The sequence below is a fragment of the Melozone crissalis genome, unplaced genomic scaffold (assembly GCF_028551555.1).
Source record: "Melozone crissalis strain CALT ecotype California unplaced genomic scaffold, PUWL_Pcris_2 ptg000029l_1, whole genome shotgun sequence".
NCBI lineage: Eukaryota > Metazoa > Chordata > Aves > Passeriformes > Passerellidae > Melozone > Melozone crissalis.
Genome location: NW_026535807.1, coordinates 8284521 through 8306792, shown reverse-complemented (window position 1 = coordinate 8306792; position 22272 = coordinate 8284521). Strand labels below are relative to the sequence as shown.

The 22272-nt window shown below is 41.4% G+C and overlaps 1 protein-coding gene across 1 annotated transcript in view; it reads right to left on the bottom strand.

Annotated features, from left to right (window-relative positions):
- The window catches only part of FHIT (fragile histidine triad diadenosine triphosphatase), a 516263-nt gene that overhangs the window by 9497 nt on the left and 484494 nt on the right, over positions 1–22272 (bottom strand). The window lies entirely within an intron of this gene.

Sequence of the window (22272 nt, the reverse complement as noted above, 5' to 3'; positions counted from 1 at the left end):
GAAGAGGGAAGTTCCACATTAGGGTAAATACTGGCACTTGAGTGACTGTTTGTGCACATGTCCCTTCAAAGAACGCCTGACACTTGTCAAGTGAAGGCAGCAGTTACACCAGACAGCAGAAACATTTACTTAACAGATCAAGTGTTGAGATTCCAGTGGTTCCCTAGGTTTAGAGCACAGCACAGACTGCATTAACAGCACCAGTGCTTCTAAGGAACTTCATATCACCAACTTCCTCTTAATGTCACAAAAAAAGAAAAATTGAAAACTAATGAATTGAAAACTAATTGAATTTCTTATTCCAGGAAAAATTATAGTGTAGAAGATGAAGTGGTGAAAAAACAAAGATGAAGCCATGATGAAGCTCCAAGCAAAGTGCATTACTGGATATGGAATGTTTAGCAATAAACTAAGATTGTTAGCACACCTCCAACTCACAAACACATTTATGCTGTGTTTCTCCTACTCTGAATTTTGCTGCCAGCTAGAGTCCCATGTAGCTGTATACCCTGCAGCACAGATTTCCCCCTGCTCAGCAGATAAAGCTGCATTAGAAAATCATTTCCTTTCATGCCAATACAATGCAGTAGCTGTAGGCAAATTAAAGTGTATTACTGCTCGACTCAGAGAAGACTAATCTTCATTGTTACATTAGTGCTAAGTATGTTATAAATCCATCTTGTAATAATGCCACAGAATGAGAGAGAAAGATTCAAAAGGCAGGGACTGGTGCAGTGTACACATTGTCAGCCCTGGGTCCCCAGGTCTCTGTCACCCTCTGCTCACACCCACAGGGTGTGGAGGCACCACAGCTGACCTGGCCATGAGTTATTGGAAAGAGCATCCATAATCCTGTGCTTTCTGTGCACTGGGAATGCTCACACCTCACAAGAGAATGCACCAGGACAAGGCAAGGGGAGGTAAATCTGACTGAGGTGTGAGCTGTTCTCTGAAAAAAGCAGAGTTTTGATTCAACCTAATGCTGGTAGGAGGTGCAACAGGCAAAAGCTGGAAGGCAAGGGAGAGCTGTCCCTGTTCCTCAAGGTCTCTCTGTTTACCCAGAAGAGTTGCTTTCAGTGATATGGTTTGGCTGCTGCTCTCCCTTCTCTCTCATTTCTGCACAATCCAGGTGAGAGCTGGCTCCATGTGGAGACTGGTGAAATGAGGGTGTGACTGGTAGGTGGTGATTTTTTTTTTTCCTGTTCAAGAAAACTGAAGTGAGTGGTAATAAGGAGGGTTAAACTGCAATGGCTGTTGTTGTTGTCTAAATTAAAACTGTGCAGTTACAGACCACAGTGACTTCTCAAAGCTGGCAAAGGTGAGGGTTTCTTCTGCTACATAAGTGCTAACCTTTAAAAATAATCAATCTTTGAGGTTAAAACAGATGTATGGAGAGGAGCAATGAAGCCTGAAACTTGCCTGGAAGCCCAGCAGCCCTTCTGCCAGTGCACAGCCCCAGGACACAGAGCAGCCTAGCCAAAATACTACAGAGACTGTCTTAATCTCTCTTAATTAAAACAAACAAAAACATTTTACATAAAGTAAAAAATTTACATAAAGTATGATTTTACATAAAGTAAAAAAAAAAGTAAAAAGTAGCTTACAGAGGCCCTCATGGGGAGAACTGAACATGGCTGAAAAGTTGTAAAGCTGCATTCAGGAGAGGAGAACATAGATATTTCAGTTATAAATTGTACTGATTTAGAATTCAGGTGGGGAACAAACATAGCAGTTGATACTTGTTTCTTGGGGACTTCTGTGCCTCAGAGTGTGCTCATGTTGACACACACATCCAAGTCCCAGCTGTGAATCTTTGCAACCATCTGACTTGTATTGAAAGTTTGGATTAAGCTGAGGAAGCAACACTGTCTTGCACCTCGAGAACACTCCAAGGTTCTGCTCAACCTAAATGGCAAAAAAGTGCCTCTATTTGCCAGATATCAATTCATTAAAAATAGTGATTTATCCATCTTTCCTACCCCTGTCAGAGTAAAAGCTGGGTAAGTTGAGCTGACATCCTTATTCAGATATATCCAAACACAGACTAGTTGAAGTTTGTGCTACTTTCTGTACAACAATCCTACTTCTGCAAACTCACAGCACACCAAGGCAAGGTGAGCCTATAAAACCTTTTCTGTAGGGCTCCAAATTAGTTACCATTTTAAAGCAGCTGATATTTGGCCTGTTTTCATAAGAGGAAGGTGATGCAAAAGCATTGCACCAGGTGGACAAAATGTTTTACTGCAAAACTCCAAAAGCCCCAAATTCTCTAAAACCCAACCTGTTTATAGAGATTCTGCAGGAGCATCTCTGAATCCTGAGCATCAGCAGGAAGGTGAGCAACGCCCTCAGCAGAGCCTGGACAACTCCCAAAGGAGGGAACAGGATGAGAGAGCACAAGCAGCTCTTTTAGACAATCTGTATTATGCTAAATTTTTCTTTTAATATTCTGAACCAGCACTGGGACACACATTAGTCAGGTCTCTAATCACAGCTGCCCAGCAAATTACACACTGGATCTGCTCAACATTCCTCAAGCACCAAGGCTCGTGTTTGTAACTCCAAACATCTTCTTGCCTTGCAGTACAAATAAATGCACTATTTCTAAGATATGCCCTTCTTCAAGCAGATTATTACTGATGTCTGACTTCTTGGGCTTCCTGATAAATTATCCTCTTCTTTCACCTCAAGCAGAAAATGCTCTTCCACCGATAATCTATGACTGTCAGTCTTGATTACATGTAAACAGTGGAGCTCTTTGAATATTTCTGCTTGTGAAAAGTGTTAATTTTCTCACTCATGTCTCCCAGTGTGAGATGCTGGCAGACCTGACAGCTGTGCTTTATGTTATTTTATTAAAGTTGCTAGTGCTGCAGAATGGGCTATGTTTTTATCACTGCAATTCTTAAGGGAAACACAATATTGTTTTATAGCACATTCACATTGGGAGACCTCTCCTTCCTGCCCTTTGTGGAGCAGCCCAGAATTCTCAGCAGAGCAGACTACAGGGGACCTGGGGCTATGACTGGCTGTTGCTTGAAGTGATATGTATATTTTTTTTCTACTTATGCCATAACACCATCAGCAAAGCAACCTGTGTAAATACAGAGCACTAGCCAAAATTATTGGGAAAAAGCTTTTATGGTAGTTAGAACTATTCTCACTCCCCATGAATATTTACAGTTGATAGTTAAGAGTTTATAACCTCCAATGCATTTAACTAAAAGAAAAATTATAGTGATGGAGAGTAATTACACAAAACTGCAGCAACATAACCAAACTCAGCTGCTTCAGCAATTATAAAATATAGTATTATCAAAACCAGTAGCTACCAAAAAATAGAAAGAATGAATTTTTGCCAGTGGCTTGAATCAGATATCAGGCATTACCCAGCTGCTGGTGTTCATTATTACCAACACACCTTGGGATATCCAGGCATCTTGTCTATGGTCAAATCACACTGTGGTGAAATATTCAGAGTGATATCTCAACATCAGATTAACACATGAACCATGAGGAGGCTGAAAATCTAATTTCTTCTCACCAGTAGCAACCATTTCCAGAGGCTGAAGACAAACTTTATCCCAGGGCTGCTGCTACACCTTGCTTCCCCCAACTCCCTTAAGGCAACAGAGTTGTGACCCAAACACTGCAGAGCACACCCCTGCTCCTGTTCTTGCACTGCAGCTGTGGGCAGCTTCCACCCCATGGGGGAAAACTCCTTTGGTGATAGTGGGATGGTCCTGGTGATGGCTTCCAGCCATGTAAGCCTCCTCTGCTGCTGCTTTTACAACTTAACTCCTGAATTGTTTCCTTTGCCCTGCTCCCCCTGGTCTCCTCTCCCCCCCTTTGCCCTGCTCCCCCTCTTTGCTCTCTTCCCCCAGTGCTTTCTTTCCTTTCACTTCTCTTTGTATTTCACTTATAACCTCAGAGTAAGACTTCATTTCCACCCCACTGCACAATGTGATTAAATGCAGCATTTACTGCTATTATCTGCACCTCCTGCTATGCTCCAGCCTTTCCTCACTCTCTGCTGCCTTGCTGAAAGGAGTGTGAGCTTTTTGGTAGGTGCCCTCCTCTGCCAGTCTGAGCCTCCTGCCCCCATCCCATTTGCCTTCAGCTGTGCCTCAAGTCCTGATTTGACTTGCGATGTAAAATGAAAGAATAATGGATGAAGCACAGCAGTTTCACAAAGCAGCTTCTCAGGGATGCTGGAATCACATGCCCTTACACATCCTGTTCCACCTACCTGGGAAAAACCATGGGGGGAAATCATTGCAGCAGCTCCCAGCCCTGGGCTCGTCTCCCAGCTGAGATCACCCCAGTTCTGCCCAGGGCCCAGGAAAGGCAAGAACAAGGCAGAGAACAAGCCCAGCAGGTACACACACAAAATCCACCAGACTCTGTGTTAAATCGGTGCTGGAGGCCCCTCTGCCCCAGCAGCTGCTGTGGGATCAGCACCCCTTTCCAAGCCCCTTTCCCCCTCCCAGCCTCAGCAGCTCAGAGCTTTCCACATCTCTGGGCCCATCTCCATATTTAATTACAGCTACAAAACTGCTGTAATTTAATTGCTCTAATTTACAGTGAACACTGCAGAAAAAACCCACATCCTATAATTTTCTCATCTGCTGACTTTGCTTATGATTCTATATCGTACAGATATCTGTGTTTGCATGAATCAGAAATCCCTGATTTTGGGGTGGTTTTTACATGCTGCATTAAATCTGAATTATTTAAGGAGATGGGAAAAAAAGCCTAAATTATCTGCATTTTATATTAGGCAATTTTTAAAGTATCTACTGGAAAATCCTTCTCCAATTGTTTTACTGCTTATGCATGAAATATGCTGCTACCTCCCAGCTGCTGATATTGCTGCAAAGCACATATTCCATTGGAAACCTCCGTTTATCAAAAGTGTGGTTTAGAGAGTGGTGGTTCTTTACCCTCCTGTCGACTCTTTGTCATACTGACTGCAAATATTTTTTCAGTTTTATTGTTGTGCTTTGAGGAAAGACTTGAACCCCACACTTCACATATGAATAACTACACCCTATTTAGCACTTAGATGAAGAGAATTTTGTGAAAACACATAAAGGTTAAGTAAAACCCTTAAGCATACATGTTTAAGTGCTTGGCTAAAATAAACTCTGCAAACCACCGTTTCTAACAATTCTGATAAGAAAAAGAAAAGACTAAATATAAAAGGAATCTTAAGAAATTTGCTTTTGAAAATATAAAAGACAAGCAAGCCCATGAGCAGAACGACAGTTGCACGGAAAACACGTTTACCATTCAGTGAAATATGTAGATTGCACTCTGAAGAGCTCAGATCTTGACATACTTCCAGTTTGGCTCCAACTGAGATAAAATTCTTGGAAAGTGAGCACATTATAAAGAAGAGACTTGAAGGAATATCCACTGGGGTAAGAAGTCTTGCCAAAGACTTGGGGAACTGCTATTTACAACCTGATTTCAATCCAGGCAAGAATCTATAAAAGTGTTTAGATACATTTTCTCCATGCCCATTATCCTCCTAATTAGCAGATAATGTTAGAACACCTGTGTAGTCTTCCTCACCTGGGAAGAGAAGGTGGATTTTTGTCGGGAGCTTCCTAATGGCCTGGGCTACAGAGGGCTGTCTGCACATGAGAAATGTGTCACACAGGGACCTGGCTAAGAAATGGCAATGTCATCAGTGTGATAACGTTGGAGGAAACCTTATCCTGCGTGCACAGCCTGTCATGCAACATTACTCATTTGGAAAAAGGCTATTTTTAATCAAGGAAAAGCACTTTAATCAAGGATAGAGTCAGTGATTCAAAAATTTCATGCAGGTGCATGCATTACTTGACTGAAAGGCTCTTCCCAAGAGGTCAGAGCTGCAGAGACGTGTGCGTGTCCCACTCCAAGAGCAGAGATAACCTCGAGGTGCCTGAATCAGGGTGATGTATTCTGGCTCCTGCTGCAGTGAGTCTCAAAGTCACAACTCCCCTCAGTAATCTTCTTAACTTTAGACAAATATTTGCCATACTCTCAATAAGATTCACGACATGCCAAGGAAAACACATGTGTGTTAAGGAGGTTGATTTGGTTTATTTGCTTTCTTTGCCTTTTTCTGACAGCACAAAGGATCTCAGCTGCAGGGGCTGTGGCATTGGCACAAAGCCAGCTCACCACCAAGGGGAATGGGAGCATGCCCTCATCTCCAGGGGGGAGTTCCACCTCTCTCACCACATCTCTGGGATGTGCAGGAAGAGCCCATAGTGGTCAGAGTGTATTTCTTCTTCTCTGGGGAATAAGCTTATTTCTATTAAAAAAATTCCTCACCCCTGCAACACTTCGTGAAATGAAGATGAAAACATTCCATCAATGTGTTCTGGAATAACTCACACTCTGAGTCACTCCCTCCACTGGCTCTAGGAGGATTTCAAGGAGACTTCAGGGTCTGAAATGACACTGTGGTGAACCACAGGGGCTTCACAGCCTGATTTTGTGTGTGCTTCTGTGGGCACCCCTCACTCACCAACAGACCTTCCCAGGATGATCCTGCCTGCTCTGCTTTCCCAGGGCTCAGGATCCCAACACTCCTGGATAAAGCTACATCCCAGGGTCAGCCTTTTCCCCCAGGCACCCCTCAAATACTTCTCTGGCTTTCAGCCTTGCAAGGCTACTTCACCACCTAGATTGCCTCCCTGGGATTTAGGCAGCCAATGCCCTCTAGTAAGTAGGTAGTAAAACAGGTTGAAGAGTAAATTGCTCTCATTTAACATTCACTCAAAAAAATATGGCTGCATTTATTATGCAGCATATTGTTTTATATACTGTTTTGTTATAATAAGTCATGTTTAAAATGTCATGACATTTAAATCAACAGCAGTAAGAGGGAAATGCTGAAAAAGAGCAAGATGATCAAAAAGAATCTGAAAAATCCTGGTGAGTCATTATGGGCCAAACAGTCTCATTACAGTAAAAACAGTCACAAAAAAGAGCTTTAAACTCACCCCTGAGAAACCCACTGTAGAGAAACCCTCTCTGCCCAGGTCTCTGTGTCCTTGTGGTGTCCCCAGGTCTGTCACAGCTGGGTGGTGGCAGCTGGCTGTGGCCAAGGGATTTGGGCACCTGCTGCCAAGTCCTCCCGGTGCTCTGCATCCCCTCACGGGTTCATCCTTGCTCAGGCTGCCCTTTGCCCCTGAGCCCCTGCAGCACTCTGGAAATCTCTTGGATTTCCACACACCCTGGGCCTTGTTAATGCCCCTTGGCTCAGTGAGAGCTGGGCTTCAATGCCTGTGCTGTCATACAAATGAACTTTGCAAATAGTATAAAAGACTACTTTAATGTGGGTTCCTAGCCTTTGAGGAGGCACAGAGCCTCCCACATCTACTACTGATGAGCCACATGCACAATGGCAGGTTTTCACCAGCAGGACTTTTAATGTTAAAAAAGAAGAGTGAGGATCAAAGGAGCTGCTCTGCTCCTGCAGATTCACTGCTCCTCTCTTCCATCAGGTCTGGGCTCATGTGCCAGCATCCCTCCCTGCTGCCTCCAGGCTCCCTCACCCCCTCCAAGGGAAACAACAACAACAACAACTTCAACAAAAAAACAGATGGCAATGCATCGAAACATTAAACCCAAGCCCAATACCTGAGCTGTACCATGAATATTTCACTGAGGCACGGGGTAGAAAAGACAACAAAATGACCTTTTCTACCATCTTAAGGGATATCTGACCTTGTAATTGCTATAAACACATTGAAGAAACAAGAGAGAGGCAAAGACTATTTGAAAGAAGTTGTGTATATTTTTAAAAACTACTGTCTCAATGTTCCCATTACAACCTGCCAATATGAATGACATTTACTTTTGCTCTGAGAAATGAAAGAAACTCTAAAAGACAGACTGCATTAAGGATCTATTGATATTCCACTGACCTAGTGGGATAAGAACCAAACAAATTTTATCAAGGGCAAATGCCCCAGAGTCTGTAAATTCATTTCTTAAAGTGGCAGCAGGAAAAAGGAAGAAAATCTTCAATACCTGGAACAGTTTTAAACCCAGTGGAGGCTCCCATGTCTCAATACAGTGGCAGTGGATAGTACCAGACCCATATATGGGAGCAGAATTGGAGATTTCAGATGGCCAATCCCCTGTTCCAGTTTACCCAGCCCATTAATATTGCTGTAAAACTTATGCAGGAAGTTGTCTTATTAAGGGGCATCACAGGAGGTTTTGCCCATGTAATTTTTTCCCTATTGTACAAACATCACAAAGATGTATTTGTGTTGCAGTGTTGGCCTTCTGTTGAAATCCTTCTTGGGAATAAGTTGTACCCACATAATGCCCATGCAGAAAAATAAGGATGGCATAATAGCCATGGAATAGAATATTCTGAAATTAATTTAAGTGAAGGGACTGTGAATTTGTGAAGAATTAATTTTAGCTGGATAGACTGGCAGTTAATTAAGGCTGGTAGCTTCTACTTGTAGAAAGGTGTTTTTGATGAAAATATATTGAAAATATTATTAAACTGCCTAGGAAAAACCAGTTGCTATTCCCCATGCTAAAACCTCCCAGACATCCCATGTTTCTATGTAGAAATCATAAACTGATAGCATTTGCATAACAATTATTATTTAGTATGTAGACTTCAGTACCATTGCTTTTGGACAGAATTAATATTAAAACCTTTGAGCACAGATATTTTTAAAAAAACTCATCTGAAAGTCACAGGAACTTTTTTAGTTTGCAATATTTTTGCAAGTTCTGTTCTGGTGATGATACCCTGGCAGCAGATCACCACCTTCTCTTTGCATAATCCACAGGACATGCTCCAGAGCTACAGAAAATCCCACACTGCTTGGAGGGGGAGCACATCACCATGCAGGATGGAGGGTAGGAAAGCTACAAAGACAACCTAAAGCAACCCAAACACTCCCAATTTCCAGAGACAAAAAAGTAATTTTGTATGCTTTCAGCTCAATCAGTTTGTTCATGCCTTAGGAAACAATGAGATGAACGGAAATGAAAGCAATTTCCAGCAGATATGGATAAAACACGTGGCTCTGCTGAGAAGAACTCGCACGTTATTCCAGAAGCACAGTCAAAAACTTGTGGATTAAATGCTGAGAGAATGGATCATGCATGGACTTGCTTCATCTGAATTTACCAGACTAGGGCTTTGCAGGTTTCTCACTCCTCCTTCAGGAGGGAGTTGATTGGGGAATCAGTTGTACAGTCACACACTTTGTGAAGAACTTGCAAAATAATTTTATTTATTTAGACACATTTTGAAGTTGCAATCTGAACTTCTTTCACAGGTCTGTTGTTACATTTCTCTCCTTTCTTTAGGTCTTTTTTATTTAAACTATCTTCTAGCAAAACTTTCTTCTTCAAGCAAAAGTTAAAAAAAAAAAGATCATGTTTTCAGTGTGTTTCAGGGCTTTCCTGTGCACATTCTGTGTGGTACAAAGGCACACAAGCTCTCCCCATTCATCCTGACCCATAATCATTATTAAACTTAATTGCAGAAGACACTGTATTCACAGCTTTATTTCTCATATGACATCTTGTGAATTGCTTTTAAGAAAAGCCATTTACACAACTTCTATATATATGTAAACTAGTACTCCAATGTCACATTCTTGTTTGCACATTCCCTTCTATTCATGTCAGCTAGCCCTAATGCAAAAGCAAGTGGCCCTTCGTGGATTTCAGTTAGGAAACAGTAGCATGGATTTTCATAAAACAAAAGTTTGACTGATACTATGCAAAATCTGTTCCACTGAAAAATTGGCATCTTGCCCATCATCCTCCACAAAGTTCAGTATCTTTGTCGGTGCTCATCTACTTGACTTCTTAATTGTCTGTGTTCACTGGCTGTGTCAAATGGAGTTTTCTTTTTGCTTTTGCTCGCTGCACATTACATCTTTTAATCGGGATATATAATTGCTTACCACAATCTGCCATGCCAGATTTTCTAAGCATTAGTCTAATTAACTTAAGCTTGATAATTATGTTTCAGATATCATAACAGTACGCACAGAACTTGCAGATTATGCTGTTGGTTTAGCTGTTTCTGGTAACACTTTTCTCCTATTCTTACTTCTTCCTTTTGCTTTTTCTCTTTCTGCACAGGGTGGGAGCACAAGCAGAAAGAGGGACAGTTTTTCTCTTTAAATGATTCCAAGGTTCTCCAAAAACAAAAGCTGTCTGTTTTAAATAGGAAGCCATCAAAAGTAAGTCAACACAAATGAGAATAGATCCATAATGCAAGGATTTCCTCTTTTTATAAGAATAAAAGATAAATATGTCACCGAAGAAAGAACCTTGAACTTCTGATAGCGGAAATTGTGGAGGATTCTAGCACAAACCTACAGCATTTATGGGCTAATTATGAAAGTACTCAGACTTTCCACAGGTCTCCAGCCTGAGCCACTCTAATTATCTGCCTGTTGGCGACAGGCTGCCGCCAGGGAGGCAATAAATAAGAGATAACATGCATGGACCTGGCACAGGCACCTCTCAGCACAGAGATCATCCTTCACTGAGTGATGCAGCCCATATGGGCAAATGAAATATGCAAGCCTGAGACCCCAGGTAAGAGTAAATAGATGCAGAGGACACTTATGTCACAGTCATAAATAAAGGAAAGAAAAAAAGAAAATCTGTGACAGGCTATGGGTTTGTATTTGGGTTTCTGGTGTAAATCAGCGTTTCTCTTCATTCCTGACAGCTCACCTTGGTGTTCTCTGGAGAATATATCCTGCATTATTTGATTTGTCTCACTCCTGGCTGAGGGCATGGATGCTGTGTCCCCCCACAGGAATGGCCTCGGCCCAGGGGACAGAGCCTGGAGGACCAGATCTCCTCTCCCTGCTTCCAGAACCCTGGGTCTGTCCTGCTGGCTGGAGTGCAACAGGTCCTGGTGGGTCACAAAGGCACCCAGACCACATCTGGGTACTCAGGCTGCAAACCCACTCGTGTCTATGGCAAGAACTGCCATTTGTTGGAATTTTGGTGCAATGGGATATAAATGCTCTCAAGCCCCCACAGAAACCACCAAAGGCATTGCATTTGCTCTGGAGGTGTTGTGAGGATTTAATCTGCTGTGAAACATTAAAGACTGCTCAGCTGCTCCTGTGGTTTAGCAGACTTCATGGATAGAGACAGGACAGGCAGCCCTTGCTGGTTTCCCTCATTCAAGCCCTTATTTTCAGATGATTGAAGGGCTGTCACCCTTGACAGAAAATATTATCAGCAGTCAAGGAAGTAATAAGGGTGGCAAGTACATAAATAAGCATAGCATAAATCTGAATATTGGTAATTAGCATTTCATTCAATCAGATTAAAAGTGTTAGACCACTGTAGCAGCGATTCCTTATAGAAAGCTATTTAACATTCCAATTATCTCTAATGAATTAACCTCAAAGTATGGCTGAGGTGCAACACCCTAAGAATCCCTTTGCTCATCTACAGTCCACTTGCAACTAATTTCACTTCACAAGCCTACCTCAATTAACATTTTTCTGTATTTCACACATCAGTAACTGCAGTGCTGAAATACGCACTCCTTTCCCAAATTTAATAGCTGAGATACTTTCATTTTTTCTTGATTCTACAAATGAAGGAAAATCATTTCCTGCTACTATCTCAAACCAATTAAAATTCTTTTAATATTGGCTTTGCATCTTTTCAATACACATATGAACCAAAAAGTCCTACATTTTTCACATAATAATTACTTGGAATTGATCTGCTATGCAACAACCCAAAGACAAAGAAATTTACAACTAGAAAATTTTAAAGTTTAGTTTACATTTTTCATCTCTAGAGTTTTTAAAGAATGCTTTTTGGTTGAAGGTTTTATAATAGGAAAGAAAACTCAATGGGTACAACTAAATTATTTTCATTTAAAAAGAAAAAAAATGGAAAACAACAGATTTATGGATAGGTCTGGAAGGAGAACACACTGCCTTTTACGCCACTGTGGAACTACAAAAAGGCATTGAAAAATAAAGAGAAGTTTTACCAGCACACCCTGTTGATGGTGTGGCACTGGTAGAAGGACAGATCTCTCACAGAGATCTCACAGAGTTATCAAATGCCTCTGAGACAGGGGAGCCACTGAGCAGCCTCAACAGCAGGGCAGCTGCTGGGCCTCATGGCCCTGCCCTTCTCCCTTCCTTGTTTTTCCTGGTGAATTTTATAAAAAGACAGTGCCATTTAATCCCATTCCCACTTTAATGGGGAAGCATGGTGAGGAAGCTCCTGCTCTGCATCATGGTTGTGGTAAAAGGAGCAGCATTTGTGAACAGATTACAAATCTGACGTTATTTTCCCTTTCACTCCATGTTTGCAGCATTATTTTAGATTTAAGGAAAATGAACACACATGTAAGATAACAGCATCCACGCAGCAATATGGCATAGCTGCTATTCCTCTTACAGGCATCCAATTTAAGTTTATCATCAAATACCACACAGCACCAATTCCTGTGTTCTATTCCATACTGATTTTAACCTCAGTGTAGAGCTAAGCATTTTGCGCTGTGCATATCATCTGGAGCTCCCTGTGAAGAGGAGCACTGCCAGCAGAGTGTGGCAGTGGGGATGCAGCACAGGGCTCCTTCTCATATCAGCAATGCTGGATTTTCCTTCCCAGCTGAAGCACCCATGTGATGCCACAGAGCTTCACTGCCATTCCTTCTCTGAGCTGCTGAGCACTGCTATAATTAAGTTATGCAGATAAGACACAGGCATAATATAGCTTGCCCATATAGATACATAGAGTTTGTTTTGTATATTAATTTTCATAATAAATAGGGGCATGCATGGCCTATTTGGTTACATGAGCAAATCCGTTCCCTGAAAGATGATGTTCTCATTAAGAGAAGCTGCAAGCCCAAATCTTATCTGAAGTGCTGTTTACTTTGCTGGCAGAGCAGCCAGCATGCTGCAGAGCCTATATCTTCCACTGTGCCACTCAAAGTGAGAGCATTCTATAATAAATTCTGAACGCTTCCAAAGAAAAAAAGAAAAGCCAGTAAGAGGAGAACAAATTTTAAAAATCAATAACTGCTTAATTTAGCTAACATTATAAACTAATATTTTTAGATGGAGTATTTTGTTTTCTTATCACATTATCACAATAACATTCTTCTCTGTGTTTTATCTACTGTCAGAGAATACTGAATATTGTAACATTTTGCCCTTACCTGAATTTTTATCAGCCCTTGGTTTTTATCACATACAACACTTTGGAAAGTCTAAATAGTAGTTAAAAATAAACTCTCTGCTAACATTCTATTTCCACTTCATCCATTTATAACCAACACCACACTGCATTTATGCATGAATCTGTTCTTATGTCAAAACCTGTTTCAAGCCTGATTTTACTCATACTCTTTGTCAAGTGTCTCTGGGCTCCTGGAGTGGCTCTGATCCCCTCAGCCAAGGGGGATCCTTCTGCCTCTAAGGAGAAATTCTTTACATGAAATGGGCACTATTATCCCTGAGCAGGTACTCAGGACCAAAGCTCTGTGTGGGGCTCCACCTGAGCAAATGCAGCCTCCAGACTCCTCCCACACTTTCTCCTGGCTTTGGTGCCAGCCAGGGCCATCCTGCCTCCAAAAAACACTGGCAGGACTCTCAGCTGCCTTGGAGCCAGAGAGAGCCCATGGGGTAGCAATTCACTGCCTCCTATCACAGCCTACTGGCACTATCTGAGCTGATAATTTCATATTTATTTCCCTAAGAGTTTGCTGCAGATGACAGTACCCAGAAACTGGAGACATTTCAGGAGACAGCCTTGAGAACATTAGGAAAGCTGTAAATTCTCTCCTAGGGATTATTTCAGTGGCACAGGTAGAGTCAAGAGTTTTGATCCTTTCAACTCATCTCTGGGGCTTTGGAACATCCATAAAAATTTGGATAAATTGGCTCTTAAAAAAATGAAAAAATCACAGTCCACATCTAAAGAGCCTCCTGAAAATTAACACTGACAAGTATCTCATGTTCATTCTTTAATAAAGGGAGTGGTAAAGGCTGACAATAAACTAAAGAAAGCAAAATAGTGTGTGTCAATTTGCAGTTTGTGATGTGAAGACAAACCTTGTGCTGATTTTGGCACCACTAGGAAAAGGAAAATCTCCAACTCATGTAATAAGATCTTAGGTAGGAAGGACATTCTCTCTAGACAAATTTGCCAGTAAATCTGAAGCTGATTCATGTCCCCATTCAGCAGGGCATTTAAGTTTTCTTTCAATGCTTAAGAGGTGTTTGAACTCACTTAAGCTGATCGCTTCTTAAATGCTAAAGTGGGATTGCACTGAATACCAGTAGGCACATCTATAATTATAACAACCCTTCTGAGCCTAACAAGCAGAGCTGGCTGTGTTACGCATTGTCCACATGTGAGAGCAAGGACTCCTGCTTTAATTAAAGTGATCAAGTGAAGACATCTGAATGCTGACAGAGAAAGAAATTAAGTCATCATGTGAGTCAGAAAATTGCATGTAGGGCTGGATTAACACTAGGGAAAAAAATGTGAGACATTAGATGAAATTCTTCATGAAAATATTATTTGCTAGTGCAAACCCAAACCTTCTGACAAATTTTAGGAAAACAACATTTCCTTCATTGTTAATGTTTCTTCTCTTGCATCTTCAGAAGTTTCTCTTATTATCACTCTTCACCACTGTCATGTTTCAGTTGTTGCTAATGAACATTTGATCTTTTTTATAAAAAAAGATAGGAAATATGCACGGTGCTTAAGGGGTAAAAAGAGCCCCAGCAAGGAAAGACCACATCCTGCAGTGTTTACTCATGAGCATTTCAATAGCATGCCCTTTGACCTGCAGTGATAATTGGGGTCTGCAGGTCTTCCATAATTGTTTCCCTCAGCACAGGGAAATGCAAGGTTTAACACAACAATCTGGAAAACTGCAACAACTGCTAATAAAAACAGCACAGAAAGGGAGGAGCCTCCATTCATCCAAACAAGACAGCTTTGTGTATAAACTCAATATTGTGATTAACACAGGATAAATTAGTGGATCATAATTGGCACAATTTACATTAATTACACAATTACATTAATTTTGTGAAAATTAAGGTGAATAACACTGACTAGTGTTTCCATGTCACTTTGGAGCTTCAAAAGGCAGTCTGAGAACAAAAGGGGTGAAGCAGGCTCCAGAGGAAGTGAAGAGAGGGCTCATTTCTGCTCCAGATATTCAGTGTCAGCCACAACTACACTGAGGTCAGCATATTTGTCAGACTACAACTGCAGCTCTTGAAGGGGATCCGCCACCATCCTGACCATCCTTCCTTTCCTTTGTCTCTTTTTCCATTTCAATTATGATTTTCTTTTTCTCTCAGTTTTATCTGATGCCCCAGCAGATGCTGTGCAGCACCCAGCACAAGGTACCTAATCCACAGAGGAGAACCATGGGGGCATCTGGGTTTTTCAATGCAGAAAGGAAGAACTGAGAATCACCACTTCCCAATCAAGTTCTGGTGTCCATAGCATTGTTTCTTCTTGTTTCTAAAGCATGTTCCAGTTAAACCCCATACTTCACTTACCACTGATGTCAGAATGACATGTGGAGCTAATTCTCTGCATCTGTCTGGGAGAAAAGGTGTATTGCTTCCATTTCTATCTGCCACTGCAAAGCTGCCCTGCAAACTGAGATGAAGAATTCCTGCTGTTTCTGAGTGCCTACAAAGCCCAATCTGCACAGCTCTTTTCTTTAAGGACACATTTTTAGCAGGGTTGAACGAAAGAAATGACACATTTGTGTATTTCCCCCAGCAAGCATTACCTCAGCCTTTGGCTGCCTTGGCAAGGAGTGAAATCATCCTGGGGCTGAGGGAGAGCAAACACAGCCCATCCTGCCAGCAGCTCCCCCTGCTCACGTCCAACACGAGGCCAGGGCATGTCTTGCTGTTGGTTATTCTGCGTTATCCAGGATCAGCCCTGGAGCCAGCACAGGAACTCTGGATTTGCAGAGCTGTAATGGGGCTCTGACCTCATGCCACAGGAGAGCCAGGCCCCACTGGCAGCAGAATTTGACCCAAGCAGGGTCTGGTGCATTCTGCAGCATCCATTGGCTTCCCTGGAAGCTCGTTCTGTGCTTCAGCGCCAGCAGGGAAACAAAGCTCAAAAGGTCACGCAGAGCAAACATAAAGGGGAAATTGTTTCAAGGCACAAGGAGCTGCTTCAATTTTTTTGTTCAAGCTGGTCTATCAGTTTGATTTTCAGCAGAGCACTGTGCTTTACCATGCAGGCTCCCCTAACTAACCAGGCAGAAGTATGATCGGATTTAAGGAAAATCATGGGTTTGTCTGCAGACTACTCAATATTTCACTGCATCAGGCCCTGTTCTCAAACTATTTCTTATTGATCAGAATACCTCAGGCTATTACCTTTATTAATTAAATGATAATTTTTTTTTCCTGCTAAGTATACAAGGAGATAAATGTCTCACAAATAAACTCAGAGTTTGCAGGCTGAGTCATGTGGTGATTTAGAAGTAATTTATCTTTTTCTCTCCCCCTCAGCAAAAAGTAATCATTGACACAATACTCTGCAAGGCTAATGTGGCTGTGAAATGTGCAACATAAAGAGATATTTTTCATTTCCAGCACAATTATACCAAGCTTTTATGTTGTACTAATTTGTAATTGCAATGCTAACAAGAGGATATGGATGGCTGCTAATCCATTTAAGCACAAACTACCACCCTGGTGAAGCAGGGCAGGATCTGACCCCATTGGCTGCAGCCAACCCCCGTAGAGGCTGAATTTAGATTCAAGTTTCTCTGTTCTTAAAAAAAAAACCTGTTTGTATATGCCTGAATTTTCACTGCTATCTTGAGCCAGGCCTGAGGTTATCAGGTGATGCTCTAAAGATGAGACACAGCAGCTCCCCGAAGAGCCTTCCCCCAGTGTTTTTCCCTGGCTGAATCACTGCAGAGCACTTTGATGGCAAACAAGTGCCTTTTACCCCACCAGCAGCCCCACAGCAAGCACAGCAGCCCCACAGCAAGCACAGAAGTTGATCAGGTGCCTGCTAAGCTTGAAAATATCACATTTCTTGGATCAAAGCTCTAAGCAAACTGTGGCTGCCCATTGACACCAAATACAAGGGTCAAGTAAGAGCAGAAACTCAGAAAGCAATGAAAACCAATGATTTTTGCACTTTTTGTTCTAAAAATTGAAGGTTTCTGTCTATTCTAGAATGTGTTAGGATATTTTTAGGAAGTGATATGTACACAGAAAGGGACACAGCAAAACAAAAGAATTAGGAGAAAAAATGGTAAACTCTTGAGAACAAGTCAGACTCTAGACTAGATCTTTTTTTCCTCAGGCCTTTTTTCTCTGATATGGTTTTGCCCAAGTAAAGACAAACTAATGAGTCTTCAAGATTTGGCTCATACATTTGGAAACAAAATATTAAAGATGAGTTTATTTTCTTTAGGACTTACTAAGCTCTTAAAAATCCCAGCTTTACTTCCCTTTGACGGTACCATGGTTTTGGGAAGGCTGAACTAGTTTGGTCTAAGATAGTTTTGAATGAGACATTGCAAATCAGCCTAACACAAGAAAAGCCACATTCTCCCAAGTTTGCAGTGATGCTCTACCAGTTTGGAAGGGTGCTTTGCAGAAGGAGACAAAGGCAGCAAAGATAATGATAACAGAAACTTAAATACTTTAAAATAAATGGCACATCAGAAAGAGGGAAACCTCTGATTTTTCATTCTGCAAGCAAGCAGCTGCCCGAGCAGCAGCCCACAGGAGGTGAAGGTTTATCTGCAGCTCCCTGGGGAGGAAAGTGGCTGTTGCTCCAATAACAGTAAGCTCCAGAGACCCTACTGACATTTTCCAGCTGGAAATCAGGGCACAGTGCTGGCAGCATGCACATGTGCACCACATACAAGTCCTTTGGCCTGGAGCACAGAGAACATGCTCTCCACAAATCCACAGCCATCACACAGCTCAGGCTGCTCCATGCACTCTGAACCAGGCTGCTTCCATGGAAGCACCTCAGGGAAACTTCTGCAACACCCCATCCTGCTCTCCAGAGCTGTTTACTTGCTGTTCCAAGCCAACATCTGATACAGATTAAAAGAATCATAAAGTGTTTAAAGAAATCAAGATCATGCATGTCCTGTGACAGCTTCACTGAGAAGCAGTGATGCTGCACTGAGTGCTAGTTTGTCAACCTTTGCTACTTACACAATTCACAGCCAATTTAATTAAAAATATAACAGATCTGAAAGCTGCTAAAATGCTTGCAATGACTATCAGTCATTTGATAATGGTATGAAAGAGCCATTAGAAGTGAACTGTAAGCAAACTTTTCCAAGATTGAATAACAAGGGCATTACAGTTCCAGCCATTAATGTCATGCTTTAAAAAAATTAGCTGTCCATCTTGCCTTAAAAACGAAGCATTTTTATCTCTCACACATTTACAATCAAAATATGCTTATAAAAGGTACAGTAAATTTCATAGTTATGAGCTGCACATTTTGCATTCTGAACACTGAAACAGCCTCCACTGACTCAGTTCATCGTTTGGTTGATTTAATACAAAAGCTCTTTCCTCCCCTTTTCTGCTTGTTGCTAAGATGAATACTCTGTGTTCATTAGTAATCAAATACAATGGCAAATGTAATATTGTTGCACAGATTAACTCTTTTTATTACCAACACACTCATGTTTAAATTATTTTCTTTAAATAGTTGTCTCTTGTTATTCTAGTTCAGCTTACAAAGTTCAGACAAACAGTAGCTTGGACAAAGGATGCAAAATTGAATGAGTGAAGAAAAAACCCTCAGAGAATCAACAAATATTGGTTACACCATTAAAACAGTAATGTTAGCCATACCCACAAACCTTTGGGATTTCAGGATAGTCCTGGGATGACCAGGAGCAGGATTCTCTGAGCACAAACCATGCTTAACTGCTTTTGTCCCCTGAACACTTAAACCCTGATTGCCTTTGCTTTGGGGCATGGATTGGCCTCAGCAATCCTGCTCAGCCCTACAGAGCCCCCTGCCAGAGGAAGGGACTCACAAGATCAAAAAAAATCCAGCATCCACATGCTGTGCAATCCTGAGGGTGTTGGAAAACCTCAGAGCTTTCAGAGGTTTGAAGGGGTGGAGACTTTCAGCCCCAGGAATGCACTACTGGGAGGATAGAACAGCATTAGTGCTGTTATTTGACTGATGAGATTTCTGAAAATCAAATTTTGAATTTAATTCTCACTTGGACAAACAAAGCCACAGGTATTTGTTTTATGAGGTACATTTCTCAAATCTGTCTTATAACTTGAGGAATTCAGATTACCTGCAAAGAGAGACAAGGAGGTTCAGAGTAGCTCAGGTGTTGTGCCAACAGCAAACTCCAGCACAGAAGTGCAGATATAAAAGGCAGCCTGCACTCCTGGGAGCCAGGACAGTCAGATGCAGAGCTCCCCTGGTGAAAGCTTCAATTTTCAAAATTGTCAAAAAGATGAACCAAAGGAAAAGAGAAGAAAGCAATGGCTTCCTTTGATCCCAGAGCTCCAAAACCAGATTTTTAACAATACTGCATTATATAAAAAATAAATATGTACACACAAACACATGTACAAATATATATTTAAATATATTATATATAAATATATTTAGTACATATTATACATATGAAAAACAAAAGTTAACAAACCTTGTCCTTGACCCCTGTTCTTAAAAGTCTCAAGTTCTGTTTTAAAAGTCATTGCATGCATCTTATCACTTAATAATTTTCCTGTTTAAAACTAGCCCAAATGATTTGCTTTGTTGAAGTGTTGCAAAGTTAGAGTATTTATATGTATAGCAGCAGATGCTGCTGTCTCTCTCACAATATAATACAACTTTACAACTTCTACTGCCTTTCATACCAACTGCATTCCCAGATGGACAGCATTAAATAGAAGGAAGAAGTGAATTCAGGCAATGCACAGTAGATGTGTGTATTGTGATACACTGATGTAAAGTGTTGTCAAGACACTGTTTGATGAATAAATTAAGGCACTGAGCAACAAGGCCAATAAAAGAGTGAGGGAAAAAAAATGAAAACAGAGGCATACACAGATGAGAAGATCTACTTAAGATAAAAAGACAAAAGTTGAAAAGATGAGGAGTTGATGAGGCAGAAAGATACAGAGACGCTGCTCCAGATGGTAGAAACAACAGCAAGGGTTCCTAAGCTAGAGTGGCAAGAATTTGTACAAAGGAGCATGGTGTGGTTGCAGAGCCTGCAAAAAGACAAGCAAAGGCTGCATGAATTGCTGAGATGCATCACTGCTTTTGGAAATAAGGAGGGACCCTGAAAATGCTGCAGCTTTTGTTCTCAGCATGGTCAGATTGCTTAAAGGCTCCTGATACTGTGGCTGTGAAAGGGTCCTTGAGGAGCCTCTGTTTCCCCATACAGGCAAGGGAACATGCAATTACACACTCTGCCAGGCACTGATTCGCAACTGGCACACACAGAAATCTCCATGCACCACACAAGGAGTACACATGCACACCAGGAATCACTTATCTACCACACAAACTCTGTTTCAAAGGTTTGCCCAAGTGCAGAGCTGACCTGACCTCTCAGCAGTACACATATACTGCACACATGTCAGATTTGCCTTATGAGGTCCCTGTATTTTACATACAGTGTAGACAAGTCAATCCCTAAAAATACCCTGCTACCTGAGGAGTTTTTAGCACAGACTGAAATGATGCATGAGTATCACCATATTGTTTTACATTTTGAAAAATCAAACAGAACTGCGCTACGCTACACTGTTTTAAAAATATTAATAAACAAACACTAAACAATCTCAAATTTAGCTCTTGGGCCTGAAGCTATGATACATGAGTGGCAAAGTGGCATAGATGTGTTGGCCAGAAATTACTCAGTTCTAACTAAGTGGCAAGAGTGCTACTTGAAATCACCAAGCATACGCATCCATGGATCCCTTTCGCTCTCAAGTTGTCAGTGTGAGAACAGTGCTGAAAATAAACATCCCTCCCTTGACCTCCACTAACAAGTCTCCACAACCTTTAGGCTTTCAGACTAGCAAGGTCTAGTGCTCACACATAGCTCCCACAGTGCCATTTTCAAGCAGAGAACGACAGCAGTGACACATTTAAACCTTGTTCTTTTCCATATCCAGCTTTGTTTTCTTGCCCATCATCTGCAGCCTGTGCCAGCCCACTCCCAAGAAGATCCTGGTGCATCAAAACAGGATTTAGCCACAGTGCTTGTACATGTAAGTCTTGCTCACTGCAGAACACCCAAATGTAAAAATGCTGTGCTTAACATTTATCAGACAGATCCAATAAAGCTGTAAATGAAAAGAAATTGAAGCAACTTTGTGGCCAGGAATAAAGTTAAATTAAGTAGCAAGTGTTTAAAAGATCAAGACCTAAACCACAAGTTCCTACAACACGGAATCAGTCACTCTGGCACATCTGGGCATTCAGTGGCCAGAAATGAGCTTGATTCTTATGCAGAAACCCAGTAAATAACCTACAGGTAATTTAAAAGCCCTCAAGAGGGCACTCAGGAAAAGCCCAAGTCACTTACTGAATTACTGGTGGGACTCTGCACAGTGGCTAAGCATCCATCTCTCTGGTGTCAGCTGTGCAAGGCAGGGATGTAATCTGTCCAGTGTACCCAAGCAAAACAGCATGCAAAGAACTGGCAGCAGTATAGATTCTCTTTTCTGGCTACCTCTTGTTTTATGCTCAGATTTGAGGATGATGGGTGATTACAAAGGACTTGCATTACACAAATAATCTATGATGTGCTACTGGCTCATACTCATGAGCATGACAGGTCAGAATATGAAATGCAATGTGGATGGATTCACTGAAAAGCAACAAATCAAACCTAAATCATCATTCTTCACGTTGAAGATAAGACAGTGCTGTTTTATAAGAAATAGCCCTTGAAAAAAAGTTACATTGTTCATCTATAACCTACCTAACACAGAATTTAAATAAGCTTCAGCTAATTATTAACTCAGACACCATTAATCTGTTTTGCTTTTACTTTTCAAATAAAATTCTCATTAGTGGACCACTGGATGGACTAATTAATGGCACAGTGCTTTAAAGACCATGTAAATGTCTTGTGTGTCCAATGCCTGTGCAAGAGAAACACAAATGTCCCCAGGACCAGAAGAATTGTATGTTTTCATAATGAATTTGGGATACTGTCAGTCATGATCCTTTGCTTGGGAGACCATGCTG